Source organism: Triturus cristatus, chromosome 11 (genome assembly GCF_964204655.1).
Source record: "Triturus cristatus chromosome 11, aTriCri1.1, whole genome shotgun sequence".
Lineage (NCBI taxonomy): Eukaryota > Metazoa > Chordata > Amphibia > Caudata > Salamandridae > Triturus > Triturus cristatus.
This window is the reverse complement of record NC_140594.1, coordinates 652759926-652771887: the sequence shown is the minus strand read 5'-3', so window position 1 is coordinate 652771887 and position 11962 is coordinate 652759926.

Here is an 11962-nt window from a genome sequence, read left to right as displayed (position 1 = left end):
GGTGTGTAAATCAGTGTACATGAAATGTTATGTAAGACAGCGGACCACAAGGTGGAGTCACGTCATCCATACTGGTAGACATGATAGTTTGAGAGTGCTTAGTCTGGAGAAGCACAAACTTAGGGGCTTATTTATGAGCCCTTGTGTCACTTTTACGCCATCCGTGCGTCACCTTTTGTGACTCACCGGCAGCATAAAAAATGCGCCATGTTGTGCTCTATTTACAAAGTGATGCATCTAAGCAGATTCGTCACTTTGTAAAACCCTGCACCACATTATACCGGTGCCAGGTATAATGTATGCAGGGTGGTATTTCCCCTGCAAAAAACCCTCGTAGAAGTGGCGCATTGAAACCTATGTGATTTCAGTGGGCCACTTCTAGGACGCCATTACGTCCTCCCCTTAATAGCAAGTTGTTGCTAACTGGCAAATCATTCCACTCACACTCAAAACTCCTCAGGTCCACATCACCTTCAAAATATTTAGAACCATTAACAATGGCTTCACTGACTCTCTAGACATCATTCTCTATTTCCTCCAACCATTCATCCTCAGATGCACAACGATCAAAAAGTGCACACACCTTGACCTCATCTTCTTTCCTCCATGCATCTTTATCCTCTCAATCTACAAGTAATCTGTAACCAATCTTGATAAACAATCGGGTATCTTATTGTCAACTAATGAAATGTATGACTCTACAAAAAGATGATCCTGCAAAGCAACCAGATGCAGGAAGAAATGCTTGCTAACTCCTTTTTGCCAAAATCTTCTTTGAGTGGTTTGTGATCAGTTTGAATGACGAACCTTACACCCCTCAAGAATTGTTTGCAATTTTTTATGGGCCCATAAACAGCCAAAGCTTCTTTATCAATCGTGGAATGACGAATCTCTGCTCCCTTCAATGACTTTGAAGCAAATGCAATGGTTGCCTCTTCATTGTTTTGCCTTTGCTTCAAGATAACCCCCAAACCTTTATCGACAGCTTCTGTAACCACAAAGAAAGGCATCCCCAGAACAAAACTTTACAAACACTATGCTGTGACTAGACTTGACTGAGTATTAGAAAATTCCTTTCGATGTTCCCTTATTCCAGTTAAACTGAACCCCCCTTCCTGAGTAAACTGCGAATGACACGTTTAAGTGGCAAAATTAGGAATAAGCCTACTATAGAACTCAGCCACTCCTAAAAATACTTGGATAGCTCTTTTTTGGGAGGGGTGAGGCAAATCAACCTGATAAGGTCATCCATGGATTAAACTCTCTCTGCTGTAATTACATGGCCTAGGTAGGTAATTTCTGGTTGACCAAACTTGCACACCTTCAAAGTAATACCCTTGAGACTTAAAATCCTTAATCCCGCCCTGACTTTGCCTAGTTGCAATTCCAAATAGGTGGTGAATATCAACAAATTATGCTGAAAAAATGGGAAACGTTACACCTGAAACCTTCCCCAAAATGTCTGCTCTGCAGCATCTGTTTTTCAAAGACTCATGACCGTGGTCAAAAGCTGTTCTGTCAAAATTAAAAAAAAAAATTAAAAAAACACTGTAAGGTGTTATAAAAGTGGTTACATTTTTAGACTTGTTTCACAGTCGATCCTGGGGATAAGCCAAAGTCAAGTCCAAGGTGGTGCAGAACTTGGCATCTCCTAACAAGCTAACCATATCAGTGACGTTGGGCAGGGGGTGTTTATCCTCAATCACATTCCCGTCGTGATTTCTAAGGACTTCACAAAGTCTGATCTCACCTTAGTATTTTTTGGGGAGGTAACTACCACAGGTGCCACACTTTGTGAAGGCTCAACGGTTGCAATTATGCCATCTGCACACAGACACTCCAATTCGTTTTTGACAACCTCCTGCAGGCTGAAGGGTATATTTCTAACATTACTAGCTATTGAGATGGATCCAGTTGTCACCAGTATGAAAATGAGACCACAGGAGCTGCTGTAGCAAATCCAGAGTTCAACTTTTATTCTGGTGAGGAGAAACTCCAGCCACCACATAGCAGATGAGCAAGATCCCCCAGTAACAGCTTCTCATGCAAGCATAAACATTTCAAAAGTGCAAACCGCACCAAAGATCAGAGGGAGGGAGGGACGTGGCTAGCAGCTGACGAGAATGGCCGCTAGCTAGGTGAGCTCCCGCATCCCCGCCGGCTATCCTGTCGAAGCCTGTGCTAATTTGAGATATAAACCCATGTCGAGAGGGAGACACGGCCTGAGAGACCTGTGGTGGATGATTGGGGGTCAGTGGAGCCTCCGCTGCCGTGTCCGGGTGAGCTGCACAGACAAAGACGGAGAAATCAGCATGGCGGCGCCTGGGCACCTGAGAGTGGCGCTCTGCCCTCAGTAACGCCCACACACTGCAGCCCCATTGAGGAGAGCTCCGGATCAAACTACGGGCCTTAGGGAGTGGCGGACCTGGTGACGGAGGCGTGTGGGGCCCGGATCGTTAAAGCGGCGGCCCGGCAGTAATGAGGTGGATGTCCTGGGGCTGAGGCTGCAAATAGAGGCCCCGGCTTGGGAGGCCGGCTAGGCCCTGACCGGACCCTGCCGGAAAAGAGATCCTTGTGAGGGAGTAGGCAGCGGAGGGGGTGCATTGAGTGGCCCCGGGGCACAACTATAATCTGGCAGACACTGTCGAGGCCGCCCAAGGATAGCGGCTCGCCTCCCCTCCCCTCCTCGCATCCTCGTACTGACTGTTAAGGAGACCTGACCCACACACCGCAAGAGGCGAATAACTCATGCAACTGGGGCAGCGTGCTACTAATGGCCTGATCGAGTGTACCCTATCCCATGGATAATTGAGCATGATATGGGAGCTCAGAAGAGATGAGGGGTAAATCCTACTGAACCCTGGCCCGCGCGAGGGCATCGGAGACAGAGGAGCTAGAGTCGACTTAGCAGACAGAAGGGTCTTCATGACCGAGGAGGTCCCAGAAGCAGCATAAGTACACTGAGAGGGAGCAGTCCACGAGCGGGTAAGAGGGTGCGAGCAACCACCACCACCTGCAGGGACGCACTGATCGGGCAGTTTGCGTCGTTCTCTCCCCCACTCCCCACGTTCTAACCAGGAGTGCCAGTACCTCCACCAACCCAGAGACGAACACTCAGAGACACTTCGGGTTCACGTACAGCTAACGATGTAGTGGAGATACTCAACAACACTACCCAGCCAGACGGACGATTGGTGGTGGGAGTGGGCGAGTAAGGAGGGATCTGCTGAGCCCCCCATTGGCGCGGAGTGCCCATATGCAGTAAGTGCCCTCGAAAGGTGGAGAGGCCTGAACTAGGAGAGCTGGTGAGAGGTGTCCCTGGGGAAACCCGACTGGCCAACGGTGAAATCACCGATCTTGCTGTGTAGGCGGCGGGTAGGCCTAGGGCTGTTCCACTATCTACTTGAGAGACCTCAAAGTGCACACATGGCAACGGGCAGGGGTCCAAAAGCCAACGTGCAAAACAAACTTGCCAAATTCGCCTGGAATAAAACAGGAGACGAAAGAGAAGTGCATCAAATGGACAAAACGGAGGCGCAGACTAACCCTAAGCCAGGGCCGGAGCCAACACTCCACGATGTCATGGCGGCTATCAACGGTGTGCGCACTTCAATGGACTCAGTTACTGTAGAGGTATCTCTCATCAGAGCAGACTTTCGTAAAATGGACGAGAGGGTTAAGGAACTCAAAATTACCACGACAGCGCTGCAGGCAGACACTTCCCAGCTCCAAACGCAGGTGGCGGGATTACAGAATAGACCGGGGCGAATGGCGCAACAACTGGATGACTACGAAGGTTGGGCCCGTCGCAATAACATAAGCATTTTAGGGTTTCCGGAACGGGCCGAGGGGCCGGCGGCTGACCTGTATGTGGAGGAATTGATAACCACACACCTACAACCCAAGACCCTGTCACGATATTTCTCGATAGAGAGGGCACATAGAGTGCCAGGAGGTAGGCCGAAACCTGGGGCCCCCTGAGACCCCCTCATCGCCTGTATCTTTAATTACCGGGACAGAGATATCATAGTGCAAACGGCATGATCCAGCCCGCCCCTGCGGATTGATAACAGCGAAGTCATCTTTTTTCCTGATTTCACTGCCAAAGTCCAAGCCCAGCGCTGAAGCTTTCAGGCAGTGAAAAAAGAGCTTCGAGACCGTGAAGTGAAATACCACATGCTCTTTCCGGCTAAACTCAGAGTGGAATCTGACGGCAGGACGTGGTTCTTCTCATCCCCGGAGGAGACGTGGGACTGGTTGGACGGGTGGCGAAGGGTTGGGGGCCAGAGAAGCGATCGCAATGGAGGACCCAGACAGCAGAGGGGGAACCTGGACGAGACATCGATTGGTGGCTCCGCTGACAGGAACAAGAAGGAGAGTGAGCCTGCATAGACACTGGAGATATGTATTACGGAATTGGTGAGACTGTTCCTAAGACCAGTATACACTTGTGGGTGCCGGGGGAATTGATTTATACATGTTTAGTTTGAACGCGCCGCATAGAGGGAGATATTCCCAGGACACTTAAAAAGTACAGGAAATGTATAAACCGAAACAGGCAAGATGTAACGTGCAACTTGCGGGGATGGGGACTGATTAAGCCCGCTTTTTTTCAGGCTCTCGGAGGGTGGGGGGGGGGGAAGAGGCACTCTGCCTAGTTGGGGAGTGGGTAGTTTTACATCCACGGGCAGGGGGGCAGGGAGGGGGGGTGGAGGAGGGGAGGAGGGAGGGTTGTTCATGTTTTCAATGTTTGGTTGACTTGCAACGTGACTATCGTATATTGCTATGTACTGATGCTCAAGCTGGTTTTAGTAGCGGGGGAAATACGCAGAGGGGAGACACATGGGCTCAGCCAGTACCACAAGACACTTGTCCTTTATCATTAATCTACTGTATTGCGAATTTCAATATGATATATGATGAGGGATAAAAGGGACCGATCACTCTTTGTTCTTACCTGGAATGTAAACGGGATGGGGGATAAAATTAAAAGGGGAATTGTTTAACAGTACTTAAAGAGGCACTCTCCAGACCTTGTACTATTGCAGGAGATGCACTTGGTTGGGGAAAAACGCAAAGCCCTTACTAGATGGGGATACAAGCTCCTAGTGCATGCAGACTACACCACTGGTTCAAGGGGAACAGGTATCCTGGTAAAACGAACTACAACTCTTATTGTTCACCATACGTGGACAGACCCGGGGGGACAGTTTGCGGTTCTGGAGGCCCAGTGGGAGGGGAGAGCGCTTAACGTGGTTTCGCTATACCTGCCACCAGCTTTGGGTAAGACAGCCTTGGTGGACCTTGGTAACATGCTGACTGGTCTTCCAGTGGGCACCTTAATTATAGGGGTGACTATAACATGACGATGGACGACACAACTGATAGACACCCACAGCGGCCAGAAGCGAGATCAAACGGGCCCATGGCAGATTTCACCACAGCAATGGGGTTGATAGACGTGGGGCGAGTGCTAAAACTGATGGACACACCTTACACGTATTTCTCTAACACACACAAAAGTCTATCCTGTATTGATTATTTTTTAACGCATACAGCCTCATTGGGTGATTTTAGGCACCCCCAAGTCCTGCCAAGAGGTATATCGGATCACTCCCCAGTTAAGATTGAACTCACACACTGGGAGCGACAGCCACACATCACAGTCGCCCTCAACCCGTGGCTGCTGAAAATTCCTGACATAAAAGAGGAACTGTGCACACAAACAGGTGACTACTTCAAAGAAAATATGGGCTCAGTTGACTTGGCGCAAACCATATGGGAGGCCTATAAAGTGGTCCTGAAGGGGCAAGCCTTGTCCTTAAAGACTAGGTATATTCAAAAGAAGCGCCGAGCATTGGTTCAGATGGAAGAACTCCAACAACTGGAGTCTGCCCACACGAGTAGCCCTTCAGATGACACTCAACATCGACTGGCGCCTAAACAGGGTGAGTATAGAATAAAGAATAGAGAACATATGGTGGACAAACACCGCAGTACCCAACATAGACTGTACGAATTGAGGGATAGGGCCGGTAGGATCCTAGCGTGGTTGGAGAAGAGAGAACAAGGCACAAGATGGGTGCCTAGATTGACGCTCCCAAGTGGTGAGACACGTACTCACCCCAGGGACATAGCAGAGGCATTCGCGGACCACTTAGAAAAGATATACTCTCCCTCTACCACATACACGGCAGAAGACTCGCGTCAACTCCTCTCAGACAGTGACTTGCCGACCCTCTCAAAATCGGATAGAGGCAGCCTCGATAAAGACCTGACGGATGAGGAGATCCAAAATGCCATCGGTCAAATCAACTCGGGAAAAGCGATGGGGCCGAATGGTACTCCCATTGAGCTTCTAAAAGTCACGGCCTCTCAAGTAGCACCGCATTTACGAGCCATGTACAATGAAAGCTATGAAAAGGGGCAACAGCCTGCAGACCAGCGTCTAGCTACCATAGCAGTTATCCATAAACCGGGAAAGCCAGAGGACAGTTGTGGCTCGTACAGGCCTATCTCGTTGATCAACGTAGAGGCTAAAATCCTAGCGAAAGTCCTGGCCATACGACTCGTTGCAGTTATTTCCTCCCTAGTGCACCCTGATCAATCGGGATTTATGCCTGGGAGAAATACAGCACTTAACATCTATCGTCTTCACAATGTATTAGCGCGCAGAGAATTACTGGAGGAAGATGCAGTAGTGCTGTTGTTGGATGCCTCTATGGCATTCGACTCGATAGAATGGCCATACTTATTTGGGGTTCTAGAAAGGATGGGACTGGGTCCCAAATTTCTGGGATGGGTTAAACTGCTATACACTGATATCCAGGGGCAAGTGAGAGTCAACAATTACACATCCCGTGCGTTCACGCTACAGAGGGACACCAGACAGGGATGTCCTCTGTCTCCGCTAATATTCTCCCTTATATTAGAATCCCTGGCCGCGTGGATACCTCGTGACGTAATGGTACGGGGGCTGAAAGGGCAGAGGGTCAGGAAGACCGAATATCCCTATATGCAGATGACATACTATTATATCTTGCCTCCCCTATAAATCTATACACGCGGTTCTAAACATATTCACGAACTTTGGGAAATATTCCGGGTATGCAATCAGTTGGAGCAAGTCGGTATTGTTTGTGCTTCGGGGACAGATCCCTCGTCTTCCAGTGAATTGTACGATAGACGTGGCCAGAGAAGGGTTCCGGTATTTGGGAATATTCGTCACGTCAGATCCGGTTCTTTTTCACAATTATAACTTAGCGCCCCCGCTAGCTAGGCTACGAATAGATGTGATGCACTGGAGGTCCCTGCTTCTATCCCTAGTGGGCTGTGCCGCCATCTTCAAGATGCTGGCCCTTCCGCGCTTTTTATATATTCTTCAGAATTGCCCAAACCGTGTCCCGGATGCATATTTCGCTGCAGTGGAGGGTGAGGTCCGTACGCTGCTGTGGGATGGGAAGGCCCCTAGGGTGACAATGAAAAAGCTGACACAAAATTGGTATGACGGGGCCATAGCATTGCCGGACCTTAAGCTCTACTATTGGGCCTCACAACTGGTAGCAGTAAACCACTGGATATATCACCCCCCCACTGATCCGGCCTAAGCTTTGGACAGATACCAAACTGACCGTTCGGGTTATTTAGGTGCCCTATACTCATGCACCAGGAAAGGTAGATTTTTTGGACCCACCGCACGGACAATAGGGGTTTGGCACCAAGTGAATTCTAGACTGGGCTGGGCTAACACCCTTACCAAGGCAACGCCACTCTGGTATGCACAGAAACTAGGCATGCTGTGTTACCAACCAGGGTTCGACAAATGGGACATGATTGGTATTTCAGTGGTAGGGGATTTGGTTAAAAAGGGCTCTATCCTCCGATTTGAGGAACACAGGGGACAATACCAAATGGCCCAAGGGTAACTATTTCGATACCTGCACATACGCCACGCCCTACAGACGGCCTTTCCAAGCTTCAAAGACATACCAGACCCATCGCCATTAGAAGATTGCTTGCTAGATGGAGCACTATACTCTAAAGCCATAACTTTAACGTATAAAAAACGTTGTAATAACCTGCCCGATACCTTCAGTAAACTTAGAGAGCAGTGGCAAGGTGACCGGGGACCAATTGATGATGAGGATTGGCAATCAGCCCTTATGTCCCCTAGGGAAGCAGCCATCACACTTCGCTTTAGATTGATACAGCTCAGGATTCTACACCGGTCATATATGACAGGGATTACCTTGGCCAAAATAGGCGCAAGACCAGATGACCTCTGCCTGAGGGGCTGCCTACAACCAGCCACCTTCTATCATACTATCTGGATTTGCCCTGCTATGCATCATATATGGGAAGAAGCAACAAATCACTTACAGACCGCACTGGGAAAAGTGGTAGCACTCACACCACAGCTGGGACTGTTAAATGTCTGAGCAGCAACTGACCTTACTGACATCGAACAACAACTGGTGACGTTAAGATACACTCTGGTCAGGCGGGAACTGCAAGAGGGTGGGGAGGGGCAACTCCGCCGTCCACTACTACATGGACGAAGGAATTGGACAAGTGCATGATAGCAGAGAAGGAAGTATTTATAAACCGGGGGTGACCCAAAAAGTGGGACAGGAAATGGTCCAAATGGAATGTCCATCGTGGAGACATATGTATATCCCCAATGGTGGAGCTTGAAATGCGCAGAACTGCAGACAGAGATGTGATTAATTAACAAATATGCTTTGCTGATCCCTGTATATTGTACGAATGTATAAGTAACAATGATATCTGCTAATTGGTACTGTATATATGATGGTCATCAAACTCAATAAAAAATTTTTTTTTAAAGATTAGAGGGAGGTCTACAGGAAAAAACATCTTAATAAGAAACCTCATCCTAACTATACCACTGTCTCCATGTGATTGCTTTGTGCAATCCTAGATATGCGTTTGATCCACTATCCAACTTTCTGGACTGGGGGGGGGGGGCGCAGGGTGGCATCATGGGCAGATATGACAACTACATATGAAACGCGTTTAAAGCCCACTGGATAACAAAATCTGGGCAGAAAGCATTGGAACAGCCATCTGAAAACTCAGTGGCTTAAGACATCTCCTTCTCAGACACTGACATGAAGCAGGGCCTTTCCACAATTGACAGTCAAGTAGACACTCCCACAACAAGACTCGATCCCATGAAAGGAGTGCTATACAAGCCTACTGAACGCATTCATACAATGGAAAGATAGATCTCAGGTGTTGATGCAACTGCCAGAAACATCAAAACGAAAGAAAATACTACACATTGTAAAAGCAACAAATGAGGATTTAAAAGTGTACTCTTGGCCCAGCAATCTGAACATCATGGGCATACCGGAATCTACAGATGAGTGTCTTAAAGACAATGTTGAAAGGCTTGTAAAGTCTATTTTTGATCACACCTAGCTTTCCCTAGTCTTTATTGTAGAGCATGCTGAAGGCAAGATCCCCTCCTAGGGGCCCGTCACACTCTACTATCACTTGCATTTTGAATTTAGGACAATGATTAGATAGTCAAAATGGCCAGGAGAAAAAGACAACAGCAGATCAAAGGAATGCTCATCTCCTTTTTCCCCTGACTTGACTTCAGCATTACAGGATGCAAGCTGGGCTTTTACCCCAGCACAACAAATACTGCAGCAATAGAACATAAAATAAACAATGCTGTACTCTGCTAAGCTATGATCCAAAAGACAACACTTTTATACAAACCATCAGGAAGCATCACACAGATTGTATTACTCTATAACCCCAATGCGTGGGAGGGAGTTGCTTTCTTTTTGTTTGAGTGAGGTATGTAGTTCAGACATACACATAATACCTCATATCCTGATGGTTGGTTCGTTATAGTGCAAGGTATACCATATGATGCTCGTGTCACACTCATCAACATTTATGTCTTATATGTGGATGTTTTATCTTTCTATGAGATCATGAATGTATGTGAAAGATTGATTCAAAAACCTTAATCTGCTACCCCCTGCTCACATTACATGTCCCAGGACATGGACAGCAGTCTCATGTCAGCTTAAGGGTATGTTTGGGGTGCCCTGTCAGACCACAGAGGCACGCCCTAGGTCTTAAAACTCACAGGATCGTGTGCATATATGATAGGCTAGGCCAAAAGAAAATTGTAAGGATACCAGATTTACAGCTGGGTTATCATGGTAGGGTGTACATGTCCTGTTACCGTGCAGGAGACATTCCTACCCCAACAGAAATACTTCACCCTTCGAAGCCAGTAAAAGCAGGGTGCAGGTGAGAGCTTCGAGTAATCAGGATCCAGAAAGGTTAGTTCGGGAACCTGCCCTGAAGCGGTAGAGGGTGCTTTAATGTTTTGCCTTAATGTACCTCTAGGGCCCCAAGGCCAGAGTTCTTGGCTGAAGTCATCATTCATAGAGGATCCTTTTGAAGCTGTCTACAAAAGGAAACAACACCTATTGTCTACTATTGTTTTGGATCAAATGCTACTTGCTGGAGCTGACGCAGAGTTAATTGTAGGAGGGTGGGAAAGGACAAGGCAGAAAATATCAAATTAAAAATTAACTTGGAAAGGCATATACAAAAGCTGTTTTTCTCATGGCTCACTAGTCACAGACTCTTTGCAAGTCTGGTCACAAAACCAAAATCTAAAAAGACCTAGATGCCAAGTAGAACAGATGTTTTTAACAGTTTCACGCGCCAAGATGTTATTGAAAGGGAGTCTACGTCTGTCAAGTCCAATCAGATGTGAGTTCGGAGAAGGTTGTGAAGATCAGATCCGTTGCTTAGGTAGAGTGCGATCTCAAAGCTTACATCCTGTCACGGCCAAAGCACAAAATGAAATGATAAGGACCTATAAAGAGAGAGTAAGTGGGTGGTGTGGGTGTAACAGTGTATATATAAATAAGACGCTTTGCATTTCTTTTTTATTCCCACACGAAAAGTCGTTATAAGCTGGCCTTGCTGCAAGTAAAAGGTTTATCATTTTGGCTTCTGGAAAAGCAGCTAGTGATACTCTTTGAAATTTGCATTGGTTTTCCCCTCATGTCAGTGAACCTCATAGCCCGTGTCTGAGAAGGGCCACTGTTGCTTGGTTGATGGATACAAAGCCCTAAGCGACCCCTCCACCTCCCCTTTACTTTCTAGAATAAAGAACAAGCATTTGCATCTGGCCCACATCTCTATTCTGCAAAGCCTCAAGGAGTCAGGGCAGTCGTGGTGGACATTGGGCTGTTCTTCATAGGAGTCCTGCTTGTCAGTTTTGTAAATAACAGCCACAAGCTCTCTTCTCCTACGTCCAGTGTACTGTGGTCAGCTGAGAAGACAGTGCAGTGTGTTCATGTACCTGCTGCAATGTTACCATACCTGCAGGTCTAGTGACTTGAATAATTTACCCCACCGAATGAGCTTGACAAATAAACGTTGTCTTTAATTGTGTGATCCTAGGCAAATATTTTATTTCAACAAGTCTAATTTTTTAGGTCTCGCCTACGCAGCGAGCATGCGCTGCGTAAGAGACCTTTAGCCATCGTTCAGCTCTTTTTCGAAGCACATACTCGTGCTTGTGGCGGCATACACCTTGCGGGAGCGCGCCAGGGCGCGCCACAAGCACGAGTATGTGCTTTGAAAAAGAGCAGACTGCTCTCCCCAGCGCAGGCGCACCACTCGCGGGTGCACCCCTCCACCTCTCTCTTCCGCTGCAGCCTGCAAGTATAAGCAAATTGCTCATAGTGTCAATCAAGTTACCTGCCTTTCCCACGCCACATCATGGCACCCAATGAAACAACCGTTCGTTCCCTTAGCCCGCCTACCCATCGGCCAAAAGCCTCTGCTGAAAGACTACGCGTGGTGCCCTTCAACAGCAGAGTCATGGCGTCATTCGTTTTCAGGATGGGACTTGCAAGTCGCAGGAGCTTCTCGTGAGTTTTCATATTTGACTTAC